The sequence below is a fragment of the Pleurodeles waltl genome, chromosome 7, assembly GCF_031143425.1.
Source record: "Pleurodeles waltl isolate 20211129_DDA chromosome 7, aPleWal1.hap1.20221129, whole genome shotgun sequence".
Lineage (NCBI taxonomy): Eukaryota > Metazoa > Chordata > Amphibia > Caudata > Salamandridae > Pleurodeles > Pleurodeles waltl.
Window position 1 is genome coordinate 461,935,341 of NC_090446.1, and position 24,866 is coordinate 461,960,206.

The window sequence follows — 24,866 nt, forward strand, 5'->3', positions numbered from 1 at the left end:
AGAGATCACTGGCAAGAAGCAAAGAAAATATATACGAGACTTTAAAGATTATCAGGCTGGTCGAATCTTAACCTTTCAACGAAAATACGACCATATGTATGAGGGTAGTACTGATGTTGATGTAAGGAATACTGAACAAGCAAGTCAGCTAGTTGAGGAACAAGAAGAAAGTGACATTTCGGATGGGAACCTCTCGGATGTGCCTGACACGGTTGTGTCTGGGGCTTTGACATCAGACAAAGAAAAGGATAGATCGAATTTTTTAAAACAATTCAGACTGTTGAATCAGGGAAGGTTGGAACAACACAAAGGAATTCATCCCCAGAGGGGCAGAGGACGAGGAGTCAGAGGAAGAGGAAGAGGAACAGACAAGCCAAGGAGAGGGGGCGCAGGAGAAGACGCAAAACCCTTGGGAGTGGTAACTCGTGCACGCAAGTAAAAACTATGAATGTCGTTAACCTCTCCAGCAGAGTATTGTCTGCTGTTGAAGAGGATCTCCTTTCTCTTGGCTTATCCTTTTGCCCAACTGGTGGTTTTAACTATACTCAAACTAGGATTGACACCTTCAAATTCATCAGAAAATTGAAATTAAAAAAGTGGTACCATACTAAAGTTAAAAGTGATGAGAAAGTGGTGGTAAGAGATAATGAGAGTAAACTATGCATTTCGGATATTGATGTACTTCACACAGCAATGGATTTGTGTGAGGGGGTGGATGCTCATGAGGATCCTATTCTAAATTTGATGGGATTAGATATCGCCTTAGACAGTACATGTCCTAGCAAGTTTAAACCGAAATCGACCTTTCTTCCTGCCATCCAGTGTGATGCTCTTGATGTTTTTGAAAGAGAAATGACCAAACAACTGAAAAAGTTGAAATATGGTGTATTGAATGTGAAAAATAGTAATCTATCGGGTGAGCAGTGGCAAGCTCTCCAAGAATTGAAAAAAGATCTCACTATTGTCATTAGACAGTCTGACAAGGGGGGCAATGTGGTTATTCAGGATACCAGCAAATATGTGGCAGAGGGAGTGAGACAGCTCAGTAATGTCCAATGTTATGAGGAAGTGAGCTGGGGTGATGTGAGATTAATGAATGAGAAATATCATGCCATGCTTATAGATTGGAAAGATCAGGGTATGATAGAATGGGACAAGTTCCTATTTCTTAAGTGTGATCATCCAAAGATCCCAGTGCTATATCTCCTTCCGAAGATTCACAAAGATATGGTTAGTCCACCGGGGAGACCTATAGTTTCGGCTATGGATTCTCTTTTGGAAAATACTTCGAAATATATCGATTATTTTCTACGCCCCTTTGTTGAGTCAATACCCTCCTATGTGAGAGACACTACACACTTTTTAAAAATCATCGAGGACATTCAATGGGATGATGACTTTTTATTATTGACCCTAGATGTGACCAGCTTGTATACAAGTATAGATCATGACTTAGGGGTAAAAGCTATTAGACATTTTCTTAGAGCGAGATCTTTGTCTTTCCTTTTTCACTCAGAAATGTTATGTACTATGATTGAGTTCTGTCTCAAGAACAATCTATTTATTTTTGATGATCTTCTGTACAAACAGTTGCAAGGGACAGCTATGGGCACCTGCTTCGCCCCCAGCTATGCCAATCTGTTCATGGGCTGGTGGGAGGAACAGGTGTCTGAAGTGATCACTCAATTTGATGTCAATGTGGTCCTATGGTGCCGTTTTATTGACGACATTTTTGTAATCTGGAAGGGTGATGAGAAAGGAGCTAGACAATTTGTACAAGACTTGAACAATAATGATTACAATTTGAGATTTACTGAACATGTGAATCCAAATTGTATTGAGTTCCTTGATGTGGAAGTCTATGTAAGAGATAACAGATTGGTGACCAAATTGTTTAGGAAAGCGACAGCTGGTAACAGCTTGCTTTGTGCCCATAGTGCACACCCAGGGACCTTGATACGCAGCATCCCATATGGGGAATTGCTGAGAGCCCGGAGGAATTGTAGTGAGACAGCAGATTTCCAAAAGGAATGTGAGGTAATGTGTGAAAGATTTAGAAGTAGAGGCTATGGGGTTAAAGTTATTAACCAAGCTAGACGGAAAGTAGAGTCCTTGAAGAGAGATGATGTTTTGTATAGGACGAATGAGAGTCAGGTGAAGGACAATGACCCAATCAGATTCATTACGACATACAACAATCAGTCTTATAAAATACGGTCTATTCTTAGCAAAAGCTGGCACATTCTACAGACTGACTCCACTATAAACAATTGGATTGGTGACAATCCTCAAATAACCTTCAGGAGGAATAGATCTTTGAAAGACAATTTATGTCGTAATGATGTAACACTGAAGGGACATATGGAGAATACTAAATTGGCAGGTTTTGCTTGTTGTATGAAATGCAAAGCTTGCAGAACTAGTAACAACTGCAGAACATTAAATGTTCCAGGGATGTCAGACAGTTTTACAATTAGGGGGAACTTTAATTGTAACACAACTTATTGTGTTTATTGTCTGATATGTCCATGTGACAAATTGTACGTGGGGAGCACGATACATAGCGCAAAGAAAAGAGTTCTGGAACATAGACGAGCTATCAAGAATTATGATAAAAACTATCCGGTAGCGAGGCACTTCTTCAAGCAACACTCTGGTAATGAGAATTTATTGAAATTTGTGGTCATTGATCAAGTCAAGATCAACAAAAGGGGCGGTAATAGAGTAAGGACGTTACGCACTTTGAAGTCTAAATACATAATTGAGTTTGAGACATTGGAACCTGTAGGGCTGAATTCGAGTGAGGAACTGAGTATCCATCTAGAGTAATTAATATATTTTGAAGATATGTGGAGATTTGTAGTACAATGAGCATTTTTTATTACAATAGTATTTTGTAGTGTTGGTGTTATTTCAATGTATATTAAGATATGGAGAGGTGTTAGTTTTTTATTATGAATGAAATTTGTATGTCCACCCACTTGGGTTAAGAAGTCATGATGCACTAGTAGAATGAGGTCGTTTATGTATAACATCAGAAATGATATGTTATCCTCCAGGATAGTTACTTGCGAATGTATATGCCCACTTGGGCAGTACAAGATACAATGGTAGTAATTGAGACATAGGTTTGAGTATTAAATATTTATATGAAATATTTTATAAAATATATTGGATTTGAACTTGATAAAATATATATAGATATTTCTACTCAAACGTCATGGAAATGAAATATTTGATATTTAATTGTAATATTTAATTGAGATATTTAAAAATTTAATTATTTTATAAATTTGCAATGATGTATCAAATATTTATCTATTATATTTTCTACCAATTGTTTGAAGAGTAACATCATGAGAAGTAACTTTTAATAAGTCTTTTGATAATGTAAATCTTATGAGGGATATCAGTGTGATTTAAAAACTATTTAAAAATTATTTAACATTTATTACATGGTATTAAGACTGAATGTGCACTTTAAAGATGGCCACCACAAATACGTGTTCTTCTGTGGGTGTATTAGGATTTGTCTGTTGTTTATTTTTATTTTTATTTTTATTTTCACTCTTATCTTTATTTCTATGACCAATTTGGGCTGTATATATGTGAAGCCCTTTATTTATGTGATGTCCATGAGTAAGGCTGTTGCCGAAACGCGTTGGATTTTGTGCTGAAATAAACTGAATTATCATATTGGAGGTGTCCTGGTTCTCCTGATATTGGAAGGAGTGTCTAAGGTTATATTAGGGTCTCTCGGAACCCATCCAGGACCGCTGTGTGGAGCACCTGCATTCCGGGACTTGGTTACGAATATATATATATATATATATATATATATATATATATATATATTCACCACCAGTTCTCTTGCAGTTCTTCTGCTATGTAGTGTGTCTTCAAAGCACTGCCCATACTTCAACTGACGTGTTTCAACTGTAGCTTTTAGGCAGCAATAAAAAAGTCAAGTAACTCTTGTAATTATGTTTCTGCCACAAAAGGATCTGACTTTTGTCTAGTGGCAGTTTTGATGCCATAACGTGGTGCAGAAGGTTTATATGCCTACTGCAAAGATAAATCTGTATTTTATGTAAATAGGTGAGTGGATTAGTAAAGCTAGCCATTACCTGTGCTATAATACAAATTAAATGTTTTTGCGAGGGGGGTGTGGAGAGATGATGGGCACTGTTGCTGGGTGGTAGTGAGGGAATCCAAGGAGGAGGTCAAGGAAGTGAGAGCACCAATTATGATTGTTGGACTGGGCGCCAGAGGTGCTAAAGACTGTGATGATTGGTATGTGACAAGGTGGGGTAATAGTGTGTCTTTTTTGTTTTTTTGAGTGTCTTGAGAGAACGTGCTGATTGAGGGAAGAAGCAAAGGTAAGATGACTGACCTTAAATGTTGCACGTATTACACACACACCCACCAGCAATTTTGTGATTGTCTACGTAGGCTAGCGTTAGAGTGATAGTTTAGCCAGTAGCAGAGATGGCGTCTCATTGGATGACTGCTGCTCATGCCCTAACTCAGGTTATAGAGGACAGCTCTGATGTAGGATCAGAGACTGATACAGCAGATACTGAGACAGCATCTGAGGTATAGGATAATGGCAAAGACTCTGGCAGTGATTTTTCTGACAACTCTTCCAGTGATTCTGAGGGCGGTGATGAGGACAATAGCGGGTTAGCCCAGCCCAGAGAGCAGGTGCATGTGGCGGCAAGCACAGAGAGAGTGCTCTCTTGGGAGCTCCCCAATTTAGTTCAGCCCCAAATTCCACCACCCAAATCGTATTGTGGAGACATCAAAATTATCTATCACAAAACAACCTGGTTTTGTAAGGCAGGTACCTGCATTTTTGGTCCCGAGCTTGGCGGCCATATAGGGAAACCTACCAAACCCAGACATTTCTGGAAACTAGACACCCGGGGGAGTCCACTGAGGAGTGACTTGTGTGGATTCCCCAAAGTGTTCTTACCCAGAATACCCTGCAAAGGTGAAATGTTTTTCTTGCATTTCTGTCACACAAACTACAGGAATATGCTGGAATCCACAAAATTCCTACCACCCAGTGTTTCCCCACCTGTCCTGATAAAAACGCTACCCCACTTGAGTGCCTACGTCAGGGATGGATCACCCCAGGGTCAACAGTTGCACTAGGCCTAACTACACAAGTGAGGTACCATTTTTATCGGGAGAGTTGGGGGAATGCTGGGTGGAAGGATATTTGTGGCTCCTTTCAGATTGCAGAACTTTCTATCACCGAAATGTGTGGAAAAATGTTGAGGTTTGCAAAGGATTCTGGGTAACAGAGGCTGGTGATAGCCCCACAAGTCACCCCATTCTGAATTCCCCTAGATGTCTACTTTTAAAAACAGTATAGGTTTGCTAGGTTTCCCTAGGTGCCGGCTGAACTAGAGGGCAAAGACCACAGCTAGGCAAACAAACACATCCGTTTTCTTTTAGAAAATGTGATTTGTCCATGTTGTGTTTTGGGGCATTTCCTGCTGGGGGCACTAGGCCTACCTACACAAGTGAGGTACCATTTTTATTGGGAGACTTTTGGAAATGCTGGGTGGAAGAACGTTTGTGGCTCCTCTCAGATTCCAGAACTTTTCAGCACTGAAATCTGAGGGAAAAGTGTTTTTTTGCCACATGTTGAGAATTGCAAAGGATTCTGGGTAACAGAACCTGGTGAGAGCCCCAAAAGCCACCCCCTCCTGGATTTTCCTAGGTGTCTAGTTTTGAAAAATGCCCAGGTTTGGTAGTTTTCCCTAGGTGCTGGCTGAGCTAGGGGCCAAAATCCACATCTAAGCATTTTCCAAAAAAACACGTCAAATTTCAATGTAAAAATTTGATATGTCCATGTTGCATTTCCTGTCGCGGGCAGTAGGCCTACCCACACAAGTGAGGTACCATTGTTTTTTTATTGGGAGACTTGGGGGAACACAGAATAGAAGAACAAGTGTTATTGCCCCCTGTCTTTCTCTACATATTTTCCTTCTAAATGTAAGACATTGTGTAAAAAAGAAGTCTATTTGAGAAATGCCCTGTAATTCACATGCTATTATGGGGACCCCTACATTCAGAGATGTGCAAATAACCTCTGCTTCTCAACACCTTATCTTGTGCCCAGTTTGGAAATACAATGATTTTCTTGATACCTATTTTTGAATCTTTATATTTCACCAAATGAATTGCTGTATACCAGGTGTACAATAAAAACATTGCAAGGTGCTGCTCATTTATTGAATCTGGGTACCTAGGGTTTTTGATGAACCTACAAGCCCTATATATCCCCGCAACCAGAACAGCCCAGCAGACAGAACAATATAGGCCCATATTTATACTTGTTGACGCAAAACTGCGCTAACGCAGTTTTGCGTCAAAAAAATTTGCGCCGGCTAACGCCATTTTGAAGCGCCGTGCGGGCGTCAAATTTATACTTTGACGTACGGCGGCGCAACCAACAGGTGGGAGTCATTATTTCGTGACACACACAGCGGCGTTCCGTCGTAAAGGAAACCAACGTTAAGGCGACGCACATCACTGTGGGTCGATTTACGACAGCGCAACCCGGAAAGCATTGTTTTTTTTTACGCTATTGCGTAAAATTTTAGCGCGAAAACTGCCCTTTCAGCAGAGGAGAGCCAAAATGGATCCCAGATGCCACTACAGACCCCAGGAGGATGACAGCAGACCAGGAACCAGCCAGGAGGATCCATACAGGAACCAGGACATTTTTACAAAAAAAAGAAAGTGTCGCTTCAGTGAAGAGGAGCAGGAAATCCTGGTGAAAGAGGTGATGGAACACCAGCACCAACTGTTCATCACCTCTAAATTGCCACTCAGTAGGAGAGAGGCCATATGGAAACAAATTGTGGACAAGATCAACTGTGTGGCTGAAGAACGCCACACAGTCACTGAGTGTAAGAAACGCTGGCATGACTGCAAACGTAGGACAAAAGAAAAAATGGCCAGGAACAGGAAGGCAGCAATGCAGACTGGAGGGGGGAGTCCAGCACAACAGGAGGCCCTGGACCACATGGAGGAGATGGTCGCAGCCGTCATCCCGGAGGAGATTGTCACAGGGATTCAAGGACAGGACAGCGCAGACTATAACGACACAACACACATGCAGGGTAAGTCGCATGGGGAATTAATATGCTATAATGTTGACTGTAACAGGGGGGGAAATACCTACTACACAATGCATGTAAGTCTGCACATATATGAAGTGGCATGGGTAAAGGGGCACGGCAGGGGGGCATGGTCAGCACAGACTGAAGCTGGGGCACGACAAAATACAGCACCAACAACAGTCCCATGGGGACATACTGTAAGTACAACAATAGAGCCAAGGGAAAGCAGCGACAGGTGGGAAGGCCACTACGTCAAACTTACATCCAGGCACTTGTCTTGCAAAATCTATCCTACATCAACTAGGTCCCTATCAGTAATGCAGTAGCCAAAACAACAACTGCAATGTAACTGCCACAACAGTTGACAATAACACCTCTCATCTCTGTGCAGCTATAGTACCAAATGGCAGGAACCTCCCCATGGAACATACATACCTAAATTAGGGGGTGAGGATGACATCCGCAACTATTCATAGAAATAAGACAAAGGCACCAGTACACTCAAATGCCGAATGTCCATACCTGACACATACATAAGCCAAAGTAAACAGCAATAGGAGCCACACAGCACTAAGGACACACACATGCTGCATACGTCAGGGTCCCTCACGTGCCTGGCTAACAAGGCTACATCACTAATGTCATACTGCTCAGACAACAACATTGAGGAGGGGACACAGGTAACTGGTCACTGAAACACACCTGCAAAGTCTGACTACCAAATAGAACCTTCATACGATAAACAGGCCAATCCAATTAAACACACATGACCAAACATCATCTTCAAACATCAACAATGTCTACATCCATACCACATCCTAACATTGACATGCATAGGAAATGCCATGTCACATGTACATTTCGGCCAATGGGAATAAAAAGTGTGTGGGGCAGGTCCTGAGAGGCAAGTGTGCTGCCAGGGCATTCACAACACCCACAGTCAGTCAAAGTGTAGCGTTGTAAGTGTAACGTATACTTTGCGCATTAGCTTCAGGCTTTAGGCCTTTGTGCACCTTACCCTGAATGTACTTTTACTCATTTGCTCACATCTAAGAGCCTCAGAGCACTTTGCACTAAATGCTTCTTATTGGCCTTCCTATCAGTTAATTTAGCAAATAGTCAGTCCTACGGTGTTGTTCATTAGTCAAATCACACTGTTTTGCCTACTTCTGCACTGGAGTTTGCTAGAACATATTCACTCTGTGCCCCAGTCAAGGATACAGTCTGGTACTTTGCCGATAGACGTGGTAGGGGTTAAGATTTGGCATTCCTGCGTAGGAACACTTTGTCATCACGATGACATATGACTTATAAAATCACTTCCTTGTCCCAAGACACGCAAGAGGGAGGTTCCAAACAGAGAACGACAACTAGACGCTGCCTGCCTTGCTGCAGATGCAGAACCAGTTCACAGGCCATTGCTCTGATATTCGGGATGATGTCTCCCCAGTGATTCAGACAGGCAAGCTCCAAGCTTAACATGCTGTGCTATAAATAGAACAAGCAGAGGGAGAGTAGAAACTGTTAGGCACCATGATAGCTGTGCACTAATGTATGACTCTCCTGCTGACTATTTCAATTCTAACAGTTTGTATTGTTTGGGTTATTGTGGCTCACACCTAAATATCTACAAGTCAGTTGTACAATGAAACATCATATTAAACAAATACTGTCTTTTTCATTTGTGTATGAGAACATACCGGAAAAGAGAGAATTGTGTAGGATCTGAGTGACCACGACTTCCCTGAGAAGTTCCAAAGATGTCATGCGCTCGGATGTCTAAACATTCCTTTGCTGTGGGAGACCAGAGGCACTGCTAGTTAGCCAGAGCAAAAAGAAAGAATCAGGGTGACAGAGTTAATTACACGTGTGTCAGAACTAGTCCCCCACACCATTAGCTATCCTGCTGCCTAGAAAGCCAGTAATCTCATGTAGGATAATGAGAGCCCACCCAACAAAATATCCCTCCATAAGAATAGTTAAACACGGAGGGTGGAGTAGGACAAAAACATGCCTATTCCTAAATAATTACAAAGCAACACCTAGAGGCAATCAGGCAGACAAGTCTGATAGCTCCATATCATACATGTGACACACAGGTGGGCCATAGGCCTACAACAATGCCCTATGAAGGACAGCAGATACCAAGACAAACACAGAGCACAAAGTTAAGGCATCCAAAGGCTTGTATCTTAGTGCAAAATTGTCACAACACAGACACACTAATTGTACCCTGTTTCATTGCAGAGGAACATGGATCTCCTGCCGATATGCCTGTCCCTGAGTTCCCTGATGACATGGATGACGAGCCCATAAACATCCCACAGGAGACCATCCAAATGGTCCTTGAAAGCCTCCAAACCCCACCTTCAGTCACAAGGAGGAGCACAGAAGAAGCAGCCACCACAGGAGAACCACCCGCCACCCCAATTGTAAGACCTGCCAGCTCCAACACAGCTGAGGACTCTGACGACACTGGCACCAGCTTCGAAAGAACCGTCGTTGGGGTACAGCGGGAGCTGGCCAAGGAGGTGTGGGTGGGGATGCAAACTATGGCAGCCAGCCTTGAGGGGGTGCGTTCGTGCATGATGTCTTCTGCTGATCAGGCAGCTGCTATGCAAGCCCGAACATCTCTCTTGCAGGAACTTGTCAAAACACAGAAGGAAATCTGCACAGCTGTCATCCAGTTGACACAACAACTCCAACTGCAATCCAGTCAACGTGTGCACGAATGCAACATAGAACCCCTCAGGGCCGACCTGGCTGCCTACCATCGTGATGTGGCTGCCATTCTCAAAAACCAGCAGGCCCTCCTTTCTGCAGTACTGCCCTTCATCACTCCACAGGGAGCAGCCCCCGGGATGTCTGCCTCCATGTCTTCTAACACTGAGGTGTGTGTTGCCCCTTCACAACCAACAACAACAAGGACACACCAGGCAACACACACATCAGAAGAAGAAGACATGGAACAGATAACATTCACACGGAAGAGTACCCGGAAGCACTAGTCCCTGCACCATGGCCTACTTTGACCAAGGTCCTACGTTTTGTCAAATGCCAGTCTCACTAAAACTACACTCAATGACTGTTCGGCAATCCACTGCATGACTTGTCCCCATTGCCAGTGAATGTCTCTCTCCTACTATTTGGCAATTCCTGTCCCTCTGCACTGTCTGTGACATCACCCCAGCATGTCAGGAGCATCATCCACACCCCTTCTGTAGGATCACCATGTAAGAATGCACCAGAACGGACTCAGCAAACATGGTGAATGGATATTTTGCACTACACCACCTATAAATAAATAGCACTTGCACACCTATTGTGTCTCTGTGTTATTTCACACTTCAACTGTGCAGTACATAACTCCAAAGTGGCTGTGTGGCAACCATGTAGATTCTCTATACTACTGTCCTGATTTCATGTATACAGAAACATCTGTGCAGTGGCCAGGATTGCATCAGAGCCTTACCATACTGAGGAAAATAACTGATGAAGGGACTAACCACACACAATCATGCTGTGTTGGACAGAATGATGCACCATCTATAGCTATTCTAGACAACTAATGGTGGCTGAGAAATGTAGGCACCATGCAATACTTCAATAAGAAATAATGCCGCAAAATGTAAGGAATCATTAACAAATTACACTGCATCAATCACCCTTACGGAGTATACTTCCATGAAGGAAAGTCATGCTGAATCAGTACACACATGATGTAGGTCAGCAATGAAAGCAACAAGATAAGAGTGTGAACAACTCCTCATCTACAAAGATCTCCCTGAACTTCACACTGCTGTCCGACCTATCAATTTACCCACAATAACAAGTCTGGAAGCACTCTTTGTGAAGTAGGATACATACCAACACAAAACCTTGGTGAACAATGCACACTACCAATGGTGGGTCTCCCAAATGGTGGATACTTAACAAGTTTGCACACGGGTAGCTGGGATGTTAAACCTCAATTTCCTGGGGATGGCGAGCATAGGATGCAAATGTCATGCTAAAACATTCTGCTACACTGATGTCAAGGCCATGATAAAGTAGCACCTAACGCATCATGTAAAGGGTTAACTATATATTTATTTCTATTGAGTAACACAAGAGGCAACTAAGGGAAAGGTAAACCTACACTAATCTAGCCTGACTACTACTAACCCACAACTGTCCCTAACTAACCTAAGCTAAACTTACTCTACACATGTAACGAAACGATCTAAACATCAACCCCCCACCCACCATTATGAGACAGGACACATGCAGGACAACACTTACTAACCTACACACATACTATACTATCCTAAACAAACATATATTTTTTTGACATTTTTAGAAATCTTTTTAATTTTTTTTTTTTTTTTTAACAGGAATCCCAACATTGCCCCCCACCCACCCACACAAAAAATAAAGATAGAAAGAATAAGGACCCCCCACCCTCTTCCCTAACACTAACTAAGCTAATTACCTATACTTACCTAATACTAATCCCCAAAACCCAACTAACAGTAGAAAATAGGAAAGAGGAGAGAGGGGAGGGGTAAAAGTTCTACAGGGCAAAAGTCCTAGAGGTTCGCCCTCCGTAGGGTCCGCCTGATGGAGCGGACCCTCTTTTTAATGTAGCTCATATCCTGCCTCAGGTTGTCCACCTTCTTGACCAGCTTGTCCATTTTTCTTGTCAATGCCAGGTAGGCAGCTGGGTCCACAGGAGGGTCTGAGCTGGTTTGTGTGCCGGCGGAGGTTGAGGTTGTGGCAGGAGTTGGTTGGCCACTGGACTGTCCTGCTACCACAACACGGCTGGGTCCAGGTCTGGAGGAAGAGGCAGGGTCCATTGTTCCAGACGTTGCTGGGGCCACTTGGGGAGACCTGGTGGATGTGGTGTTGGTGGTTGTTGGTGGCAATGTAGGGGGAGCCTGTGGTGTGGCCCACCACGCCCCGGAGGCCCGATCGGAATGGTACTTGCGGGCCATCCTCCGGTACCCACACTGCACCTGCAGGATGTGCCTGTATCTCATGGCACGCCGCTCAAAATGGTGGCGATCTGCGGCACTCATGTTTGCAGCTGTGAAGAGAAAAGGCAAATATTTACCTTTGGAATTGCATTGGGTGGAATAGCACAATGGGTTATTTGTACATTACTAGAAATGTATTGGTTGCAGCAATTGTCACAACATAGTTCACGGAAAGGCTCAGAGGAAGTACATGTGAAGCATGCATACATAAGGGCATATCACACCTAGCATATCCATGTCTCTACATGATGGATGACATCACCCTAAACTACTCATCCAAATCATACCTAAGGCATCTGACATTATGGCTGCACCTCTTCCGCATACTGACTTCACTACATATGTCACTCTATGTGATAACTATCACACTCCTCACTCAATGCCATTTGTAATTAGTTGTGTGCTAAGATTGAACCCATGGGCCATAACCAAATGTCTACACTAGGGGCCAGATGTAGGAAGATGGAAAATTGCCACTAGCAATTTGCAATGCAGAACGGTGTCTCCAACACCATCTGCGAGTCCCTATGGGGTCGCTAAGACCCACCTCATTAACATCAATGAGGTGGGTTCCAAGTTGCGCCCCCTTAGCGACTATGGGCACTCACGGGGATGGAGGCCTGCTGGGAACAGCAGACCTCCATGGCCGTGACTGCTATTAAATTACGCAGGTAATTTTTTCCCAAGTGTAGGCCGTTTACCTGAAAGGAAAATGAGCTGCACTTAGAAAAAAATACCAAAACTTCAATCTTGGATTATTTCAGGGCAGTTAGTGGTCCCTTGGACCACTGGCTGTTTTGTACATGATTATTTAGGTCCACTCACAAAGGTGAAGGGTTCCTATGGGGACCCCTTCCAGTTAGCAAGTGGGTTACCATCCACTTCAAGTGGATGATAACTGCGACTCACTTTGCGACCACGTACTCGGTTGCAAATGGAATTGCATACCACTGCGAGTCGCAAATAGGACGGGAAAACCCCTTTCTATTTGGGATTTGGAAAAGCATTTTGCAAATATGTTCAGAATCACTAGATACATTTCTGAATAGCAAACAGACGTTTGCAACTCACAAAGAGAAATTTATGACATTTGCAACTTGTAAACAGTTTGCTACATCTGGCCCTAGGTTCTAACTCAAGTCGCAAAAGGTCGCAAGTACGTGTAACATACTGGTTGCTACAGTCCTAGGTACCCTGTTTCACATTAACATGGCAGTCTTTGAGGGTGGTGTGGGAAGAACAACCAACAATCCCATGTTCAATGCACACCCAGGAGTGTATAGAAAGTTCAACAAGTATGTGCCTTCACACACAACACCTATGAAGGGCTAGCAACACGTTGGAGTCAGCCAAACATTGTCACATACAAGGTCCACACATGTCAAAATGTTATGACTTAGGCCAACATGACATACTATCAGTGAGGCATGTTTTACAACACACACAGAGGAGCAAGAACACCCATTCTCATGAGTCGACAGAACACCTAGGCCATTGCACTCAAGTCACACACACTTCTAGTTCACCTTGTGGAAGTACATGCCCCCAGAAGATCCAACCTACAGTGTACACAGTCCATCCTCAACTAGGAAGATGCACTTTTCATCAAAGCCATTTGCCAAAGCTATATGGGAGAATGTCAGTCTGATATGCAGACTCAGTTCATGCCAAGTCCCCGACCAAGTCTTACATTGACCAGTGTATTCCAAATGACTCATCCCATTCCCCATTGCGGCCCAACTGGAATGACCTACAGCCCCTAAATCTGAGAGATGGCTAGGTATTGCTTTACAGAAACAGAAGTCCTATTTGATATCACACTAAAGCAACAATGCCAATGAACGGCCAGCGCATCAAATCAAGAATTCTCTTGAACACACAGTAGTCCATCATGCATCACTAGCAAACAATGAAAATAGCACTCAGCCAACACTCACTGTAGGTATCGGGGTCCTCAAAATGTGCCACCTCTCCCACGGTGTACGGGGCTGGTCCACCTGTAAAGCATGAAAGGAAGAATATACTCAGACTGGGTGAACTGATAAATAATTTCAGTTACAATGACACTGTGTGAATATGACATGGTAATGATACACTTTCCCACATGCTCATACTGCATGGATGACTTTGTATTCAACATTAACATTGGATGAGTCTCCTGCTACAGTTATACACCCTACTACACACATGCAGTGGCCAGGACAGTCAGGTGTTGTCAAAGTTACCCCTCCATTAGTATGCCCCAACAATAATGTAATACATACATGTCAGCATGTGCATCCCAGAGAGACATCCAAAAGCTGGTTCCATGAGGACTGCATGACCCCTCACAATCAAACAGGCTAGGTGGACATGTTCAACACACAGCAACCAGACACACATGTGACATATGTGTGGACAACATATCTAACTTCATGTGACGTGAAGGCATCACACATTTATAGCATCATCATGGGTTTCTAATTTTCTGTCTAGCTATGGCGTCTACATATGTAGGTATGTTGTTCCTACATGACTTACTCACTGGCCAATATGACCTGTAGAGTACAAATAGAGGCATTAACATGTTGCTTGTCTGACACAAATGCAACACTACATTACATACAGCTACAGGCATCTGGTATGTGTTGAAAACATGAGCCATCTGACTGCTAGCATTGGTCTTCCTACACATTGTGCAACAAATACACATTAGGGCACATATGTATACCTTTGTAGCGCAGCATTTGCATCATTTTTTGACGCAGAGATGGGGCAAACTAGCAAAATACAAATATATTTTGTAAGTTGCTGCCGTTTTTGCGTGAAAATGTGGCGCAAAATTGGGGATAGAAATGTATAAAAATGGGCCTAGGTTTCCCTAGCATTACACACAGTCAGCTACTTATCTAGCAGATTGGGTAACTATCATCACATGTCCCCACACAGATTTCTATTATTCCCATATAATTGATTTGTACTCACCAACATGGCCACCAATCCTGATTCCCAGGTGGTCCAGCAGGTCCTGTTCCCTGGATATCAGATCTGCCCAGCGGTGCTACAATTGATGGACATTACGCATGCTCCCATACACCCGGACCAGGTGATGGCGCACCTTCCCCCACCGGACTTTCCTTGCCTCCGTGTGATACCCCTGTATCACACGGCCTCCAGCATCAGTGGGAGGAAATGGCAAACTAGCCAAATGAATCCCCCCAATTCATCCTCACCCATCCTGGACAGGCGAGGCCTACCTGACATATTGACAGAAAAATATAGACAAATGAAATAATAAAGTAAAAGTAGGAAATGGGGAAAGTTAGAGTTGTGAAGGAAAAAGAAAAAAGAGAAAAATAGCCCAACTAACCCCAAAAACTATGCTACCCAGAACAGACTCCCACAGACAATACAAACAAAAACAGGATTAGACAAAACTAGACTAAACAGACTGAGACAATATTATGCAACAAGAATAGGATCACAAAAAGACAAAATACAAGGTACACAGGACACAAAAGCAGTTAAACACAGGACAACACCTTTCACACAACCACACAGTCTAGATAAATCTCAGACTGCAAAGTGAAAGTGAAAGTTAACTCCCAGTACAGATTTAGTAAACAGGATATCCTATTACATCACTTCCTGCATAAAATGGCCGCCGTTTTTATTTTCCCGTTATGCGTCATATTTTCACGCATACACAATTGTGCGTAATTTTTTTTTGACGCATAACATTGCACATGATGTACAGTCAAAAAATATGATATGAATATTAATAATTTAATAAGGTACATGAGATGTCCAACATATTGTCCATGTTGCGTCAAATTTACCACGCATACATCATGGGCATCATATTTTTTCCACGTACAGGAGTGCACATGATGCTGAGTCAAAAAATATGATATTAATATTAATAAATTAATAAGGTACATGAGATGTCCAACATATTGTCCATGTTGCGTCAAATTTACCACGCATACATCATGGGCGTCATATTTTTTCCACGTACAGGAGTGCACATGATGCTGAGTCAAAAAATATGATATGAATATTAATAAATAAATAAGGTACATGAGATGTCCAACATATTGTCCATGTTGCGTCAAATTTACCACGCATACATCATGGCCGTCATATTTTTTCCACGTACAGGAGTGCACATGATGCTGAGTCAAAAAATATGATATGAATATTATCAAATAAATAAGGTACATGAGATGTCCAACATATTGTCCATGTTGCGTCAAATTTACCACGCATACATCATGGGCGTCATATTTTTTCCACGTACAGGAGTGCACATGATGCTGAGTCAAAAAATATGATATGAATATTAATAAATTAATAAGGTACATGAGATGTCCAACATATTGTCCATGTTGCGTCAAATTTACCACGCATACATCATGGGCGTCATATTTTTTCCACGTACAGGAGTGCACATGATGCTGAGTCAAAAAATTATATAATGTATATTATAATTTGATGGCTAAATATGAGAAACATTTTGTAAAATTTATATTTGACTCTGCATTCTGTGCACTCATGTACGTGAACAAATTATGACGCACATCCTGTATGCATAGAAATTTGAGCAATTTTTTTTTTATGTCTTCATGTTTTAAACTTGGGGAAGGTGATTTGTCATGGCCAAACGGTGCTATGTGATACACATTTGTTGTTAGCTATGACACATGTCCGTTGTTGTATGTATAGAAGGCATTCACACTGTAATATTTAGGAAACGTTGAATAATGTATTAACCATATTTGACCACATATTTTGGGTAATTGCTGATGGCTATTTTGAAATGATGGATGGGATACCATGATGTATTCCTTCTCCAAAATGTGTCCACAATTAGGATGGTGATGCTTTTATCTATAGTCCGAACAGGGAGTGCAATAGTCACTTACAGTTTTTATGGGGCTAACCATGTCCCATTATGAATTTGTGTTTCTGATTTGTGTTTGACTTTTGACATGTAGCCCACACATGTGCCTTATGCATGTGTTTAGTTCACAAGTACAAGATTCTTGTATATGTGTGGGCCGGTAGAGGTGGACTTAGGCCCCCAGCACCCTAGGATTTGCCCATCCAGATTAGCTAATGTATCCATGGCTTTTATTTATTATGTTATGCCAAACCTGCAGCAGCAGGCTAATGTAAGGCCATATGGTATGAATGACTGTTAACCATTCATTCATCTCATTAGCCCATTTGACGTTTGCAGTATTGATGATTTGGAGCAATCTTGGATACCATTTTCCAATGACTATGTTTGCTAAACTCTCAGCGTTCCACATGTGCTGATAAAAAATATTTAGTTGTTGTCTGTGGCCCTTTCTGCATTACCTGGTTTAGTGGCATGTTACATTCCTCCTGCTAGGTTCAAACTGGGACACAACTGTGATGGGCTGCTTTCAAATATTAGGTTGATTGTATGACATATGTGTACATGTGTGTGGGAATGTGGATCCACTATCACCTGTCTGGGTGTATGTTGTCACTGTAACTTCAAGGTCTCCTCATGAGTTAGTGGCAGCTAATGTTGTTCCAATTGGGTATTGCTCATATCACACACTTGAGAGAAGCCATTGATGACATGGTCACGTACACATGGATGGTCCCACCCTGTCTCTGAACACGTGTGATGAGACTTTCAATTGATCTACATTTTTGGGCTGGGTGAGAGACTGTCTCAGGTGTCTGGATCAGGCATGTGTAATTGCCACATTTGTACTCCTGTTGGCCTCCGTGTATGGTAATGTATCATGTCACATCCTACCCTCTGTGCATACATTAGTGATGTTTATTTTTGGTGTGATGATTGTTATAGCATTCTTGCTCAATGAGACGACATTCTTCTTCAGCAATTTCAAACTAAAGGTGGTCAGAAATGCATAGGCCAAAGCATGATGTGGTGTTTGTTATCTGTGTTTTTTTACAATTGTGCAATACGAGTTATTATAAGAAATTATGAAAAAAAATTATTGACAAGCTGTTGACTCCTACGCACTCCTGCTGCCGTGTTAGGTTGTTCCCCCTCCTGTTGCAGGCCAGCATCCTCCTCTTCGTCATCCTCAGGCATGTCTGGGTCCGGTTCCAGGAGGGGAATGTTCCTTTTTACACAAATATTGTGCAATATGGCACAAGTGAGTATGATCTTACAGACCATCTCTGGGGAATAGAGTAGGCTACCGCCAGTTATGTCAATGCAGCGGAACCTTGACTTTAGGATCCCAAAGGTCCGCTCCACAATGCTGCGTGTCCTCTTGTGGGCGTCATTGTATGCCCGCTCTGCAGCAGTATTTGGGTTCACAAATGGTGTCATTATCCAAGCCTGGATGCCAAACCCCTGATCAGCTGAAAGAAAAACACAGAATGGGATCAATTAGATGTAGGAGGCACTGTTGTACAGATCTTTGATGGCAGTAGTTGTCTTGTGTTGTCTGTGACTCTTTTGTGTACTAATGTGACAACCTATGGTTGTTGGTGAAAACTTTAGCATTGAGTTTTTTCCTTGGCTGAGCTAGTGTTTGTTGGCTAACCGTTTGTCAGCAGTATGTATTTGTTTTTTCAGTACAGTCTGCCCTCCCTAGCATTGTGACTTGTCATACAGGTGTCCGTGTGTCTTCACTGGGGGTGAGATGATAGTTCCATGCAGAGTTGAAACATGAAAGTGTAGTTAACACGTTTATGTGAAAGTACCCAGGCCATCCCATACCTTTAAACTTATGCAATGTATTAGTGTACAGGTTATTGTGAGACTTCCAATTTGCAAGGTGACATTTAGGCAACCACACTCATTAATGTCTTCACATTAAGCTGTAGAGTAAAATCAAATGTGTGACAGGTTCAATGGTGACTTCTGATACATGGCTAGTGATGTGAGTACCTCAGTGTGTTCCTGGCTAGGTGTTGCTATTGTGGTGTATGTGTTGTTTGTCCTAGAGGGTTGCTGTGCAGTGTGTATATGAGTTTGGTTTTTGTCCTTACCAACAAGTAGACCATTGCCATACCGTCCATCCTGGAAGTGTTGGTTGATGGTGCTGTGACGGAAGATGAATGCGTCATGTACACTCCCAGGATATTTAGCCACAATGTTGCTGATCAATCCTTGGTGATCGACTATGGCCTGCACGTTGATGGAATGTGTGTGCTTCCTGTTGCGGTAGAGGTGTTCAGTTGCAGCAGGTGGCACAAGGCGTACGTGTGTGCAGTCGATTGCACCAAGGACGTGCGGGAAGCCACTGATGGCGTAGAACCCCTGTTTAGTTTCCTGCTGCTTCTGCAGTGTGTTAGGGAAGCAGATGTGGAGGGGTGTCAGTCGAATGATGGCATCCAGTACTTTTGGCAGGAATGCGGAGAATGATGGTTGTGATATTCCACCAACCAGGGCACCAGTTGTCTGAAACCAGCCACTTGCCAGCAGGTGAAGTACGGCAAGCAGCTTTGTTTCTGTTGGGATAGTGCAGGGAGTCACTAAAGTGGGGGCCAACTGCTGTTCAATATTTCTCAGCAGCTGCTGAATGGCCTGCCAGTTCAACCGGTACCTCTGGATGATGTCCCGTTCCCTGAGGCCATGCAGGGTTGTTCTTGGGCGGAATATCCTCTCCTGCCTTCTGCGCTGTCTTTGGGGTCCCTGCTGTTGTTGTTGTAGCTGCTGTTGTTGCTGCAGGGCTCTGCGTCTACGTGCACGCTGAAGAAAAAGCACCTCCATGTCTCCCTGTTGCTGCTCTGCTGCTCTGCTGCTCTGTTGTTTGTTCTGTGTGTTCTAATTAAGTACAGGTATGTTTGCCCCATTTTAACGCCTGCCCTGACCCAGGCGTTAAAATTTGACGCTATTCGTGCTTTGCGTAATTTTTTAGCTCCGCCTACCGGCCGGGAGTCTTTTTTGCCCGGAAGCATAAATACGACGCACGGCTGTGTGTGTCGTTTTTTGGACGGGAACGCCTACCCTGCATGTCATTAACGCAGGGTGGGGTGCCGCTTCCAGAAACTGACGCACATAGCGGCATTTTCCTTTTGCGCCGGCTCGGGCGTCAGGGTTTAAATATGGGGCAACGTTTGCGCTGAATGTGCGTCAAATTTTTTGACGCACATTCGGCGCAAACGGAGTATAAATATGCCCCATAATGCTTTTAAAAATCTGCCATAGCTAGAAAAAGTTATAGAAGAAAATGTGGACAATAATGGCTCTTTTTCACCTCAATTTCAATTTTTTTTAAATTAACTGTTACTTTCTGTAGGAAAACTTTGAAGGATCTACACAAATGACCCCTTGCTGAATTCAGAATGTTGTCTACTTTTCAGAAATGTTTAGCTGTCCAGGATGCAGCATTGGTTTCACACCCATTTCTGTCAGTAACTGGAAGGAGGTTGGAAGCACAAAAAATAGTAAAAATGGGTTATGTCCCAGTAAAATGTCAAAATTGTGTTGAAAAATGTGGATTTCTGATTCAAGTCTGCCTGTTCCTGGAAGCTGAAAAGATAGTGATTTTAGCACCGCAAACAAATGGATGATGCCACTTTCAGGTAAAAGACACACAGTTTCTTCTGTAGCCCTTTTTTCCCATTTTTCTGAAAAAAACAAAATGTTATCTGTATTTTGGCTAATTTCTTGGTCTCCTCCAGGAGAACCCAAACACTCTCGGTACCTTTAGAATTCTTAGGATGTTGGAAAAAAGGATACAAATTTGGCATGGGTAGCTTATGTGGACAAAAAGTTATGAAGGCCTAAGCATAAACTACCCCAAATAGCCAAAAAGGGGCTCACCACAGAGGGGGGCGGGGTTAAAGGCTCAACAACACCAATGTAGTGGATGCTTATATTTTCCATTGTTACTTACATCTTGGGTTACTTTTACGTTAACAGCTTTTCATGGTTGTTGACATTTATTATGAGGGTTTTGTATTATTGTCTAGATATATAGTGAGCTTTGATTGTTTTAACGAGTGCAGACCAGAGTTACCACGTACAACTGGGTGTTAAACATAGAAAGGTGAATAGGTTTAATTGATATTAGCTATTGATCTAATAGAATAATAATGATATTGCTATAATTCATTTTTTGAGTAATGATGCTTTACAGTGAATGATGAAATAGTGTTAATATTATTGCGTTCACATGATAGATGTGATGTTTAAGAACTATTTTCAGCGGTTCGAGAATTGAAGTAATTATTTCCTGACGAATGTCTTTTGTCATGCCAAAAATGCATTGAGGATCGGGGATACGGTACGTAATGCTCTCAATAAACCACTCATGTGGAAATACTTCAGATTATGATTTCATTTGAAATGATTGATGAATAAAGATCACTAAAATTAAGTATGGAGCACGGTTTAGTTCTTTAAAAAAAGTAATACAAGCAGGGAGCTGATACAAAACACAGAGGCCCAGAGTTAGCGCCCCATTAGCACCACAAATTTTGGCGCAATCACAGCAAAAAATTAGCACTTATTTATAAAGTGGATCTAGATTTGTTTTGTGCCATTGTCTTGGAAGTTGCACCATTTTTTTGTAGCCCCGCCCAACCCTCTGCCATTTTATGAAAATGATATGCAGGGAAGGCGTTCCCTACAAAAAAATGGCGCAAGCTACCTAAATACATATTCACAAGCCTTGCAAAAAATCACACATGAGTCGGGTGAACGGCGCAAATACTCATTAGTGCAGAAAAAATAACACCTCAGGTACCAGCGGCTGAAGTCAGAGTCCATCATGCAGCTGTTTCATGACATAGTACCAGCAATCACACCGAGTATGCATATGTCAACCAACATACCACCCATGACCAAGCTCCTGGCTGTGCTGCACATGCTGTCCTCTGGCTCTTTCCAGTCAATTGTGGCTGAAATGGGTGGATTATTCCAGCCCTCCCTCTCAGCCCTACTGCCAACTATGTTGGATGCCATCATCCACCTCACTATCGCCATATCCTGTTTCCCAACACCTAACAACTGCAGCAGGAGACTAAACAGGGATTTTCTGCTGTTGCTGAGTTTCCACATTTGCTGGGTGCCATGGGTTGCACACATGTGCTACTTGCCCCTCCTGCTGAAAACAAATACCTCTACAAGAACAGAAAGCACACACATTCAATCAATGTGCAGGCCATTGTGGATCACAAGGGACTATTTACCAATATGCTGGCAAAGTATCCTGAAAATCTACATGATGCCTACATATTCCGGTATTCCACCATCAACCAACACTTCCAGGATGGACAATATGCCAATGGCCTACTAGTAGGTAGGTAATCAGCTGTCACTTCACACCTACAACACAAAATACACATGGTGTAAACTACACACACAACACTTCCCACACATGGATAGGGACACGAGTCATCAATCAGAAACACACATGCAACATGCATCACAATAAACTTAAAGTATAGGCTCCACTGCCACTTGAGTGGCATTCATAATGTAAATATTGCCAGCTCTACATTAACAAGATGGTGTTCAACAACTCTATTGGCTCTTTAAGCAGCTGTGTCAACATAGCTGTATCACATCCACCCCTGAGTGTGGAAGGGCCTTACGTTGGGCCATGATGTGGTTCTGCCACAACATAAAATATTGCATAAATGCATTGGCACACAAAGAGGGCAACATGTACACCTGAGGCAACAACACAAATTAAGCCCACCATAGGGGTGAAAATAGTAGTGTGCAAAAAGGAAAAAACTATTTGATCTGTACATTATTTACAATTCTCATTGTGTACACCAGCCTACAGCACAAATGGAATTAGCCAATGGTCTACATTGTTATGTCATATGCAGAGAAGGTAACACAAACAACCACACCTGCAATGCAGACATCATGGTATCTAGGTGCCCGGGTGGCTGTGTTACACCTTGGAAGTTGAACAAGTGTCAGCACAGTGGCTGAGGATAGCAATGTCCTATACAAAGTAGTCATGGCACACTTCTGATATGTCCCAGTTGGGTAGGGTGGGGTTTCAAGACGATTCCTGTCACATCCTGTGCCACAGGGGCTAGCCGAAAACTCACAAACATGCCAATACATTCCAACCTACTATGTCACAATTTGCATGATGCCCACACACACACATGCATGTGAGTCTCAAAATATCAAATGTAGTTATTTTGGCAGGGGAAGAGTACCATGGCCAAGGAGGCTGTGTTTTACAGGCTACACACACGGCACACCTGTCACATGGCACAAAACACACACAAAGGGCTCAGACTCACACAACATGGCTGTTTGGTAGGTCACTTGTAATAATTTACTTCATCTGCAGACATCTGCATCATACACATCCTACATGGGTGAGGTGTTATGCAACTGGAAGGAGTGCCACCACACACCAGTATAATCATGGATACACCTAGGAACACACAGAATGTGTGCAGTAAGGGTCAACATCTAACTTATGGTCCAAAACTGTGCCAGGCCAGTAGAAATGATACACAAGTGCAAGTCTAACCCTATCTCTCCTCTCCCATTGCAGCAGATTAGGGATATGGCGTACAACTTGGGTGATGCCAACCCACAAACAGACTCTGAGAACGAGTATAATGAGGTACACAAAAAGAGCAGGAATGTGGTGGAGAGGACATTTGGCATGCTAAAGGGCTGCTCCAAATGCCTGGATAAATCTGGAGGCAAACTGTTAAACTCACCATGACTTGTATGCAAAATCATAGTTATGTGTGCCATATTGCACAATATATGTGTGAGGACAAATATCCCCTTTGAGGAACAGGTGGAGGTCCCCACATTGCGGTACATACCGCCACGCTCAAAATACACACACACATACAAAACAACATTACATTGGTCAATTTAAATAACACACACCTGACCCTCTTACACACACCACACCCACACCACTATAAAACACCCACCCACATTACCCACAACCCTTTACAACTACAAATAATTGGCACCAGAAAGAGACAGCAAGACCACTCACACAACCAGAGCCACATACCACTCATACCTATAAACCATACCTATAAACCACTCACACACCCCACATCACACACCCAAACACATTACTCTACGCACCCTCACCTACACACCTTACACAACACCCATGACACCACAAAGACACCCTCGATTCTCAGAGGAAAAGCTAAAGGTCATGGTGGAGGAAATCATCAGGGTAGAGCCTCAGCTACTTGGAGCACAGGTGCAGCAGATTTGTATAGCAAGAAAGATGGAGCTATGGCGGAGAACAGTGGACAGGGTCAACGCCATGGGACAACACCCAAGAACTAGGGATGACATCAGGAAGAGTTGGAACGACCTACGGGGGAAGGTATATTCCATTGCAGCAAGACACCAACTCGCTATACAGAGGACTGGTGGTGGACCCACGCCTCCTCTCCCACAACTAACAACATGGGAGGAGCAAGTCTTGCAATCATGCATCCAGAGGGCCTGGCCGGAGTAGGAAGAGGACTGGACTCTGGTAAGTCAACTCTATACTACTACTACCCTCCTACCTGCATGCCAACACATACCCCCACCCTCACCCTCACTCCCATCACTCCACCACCTCCCACACACCCCACCATCACATCCCACTTATTCCAATGCCAAGCCCTGCATGCACTACCAATGCATGGACATCACTCACAGCCCTGCATGAACACTTATCACCAAAGCATGCACTAGAGAGAATCAGCTAGCCCACCATATACCAACTTACACAATTGAAAGCTGCCAGAGCAAATACAA

The 24,866-nt window shown here is 43.0% G+C and overlaps 1 pseudogene; it reads right to left on the reverse strand.

Moving 5' to 3' along the window:
- Positions 1-24,866, reverse strand: part of LOC138246895 (sulfotransferase 1 family member D1-like) — a 428,858-nt pseudogene that overhangs the window by 355,539 nt on the left and 48,453 nt on the right.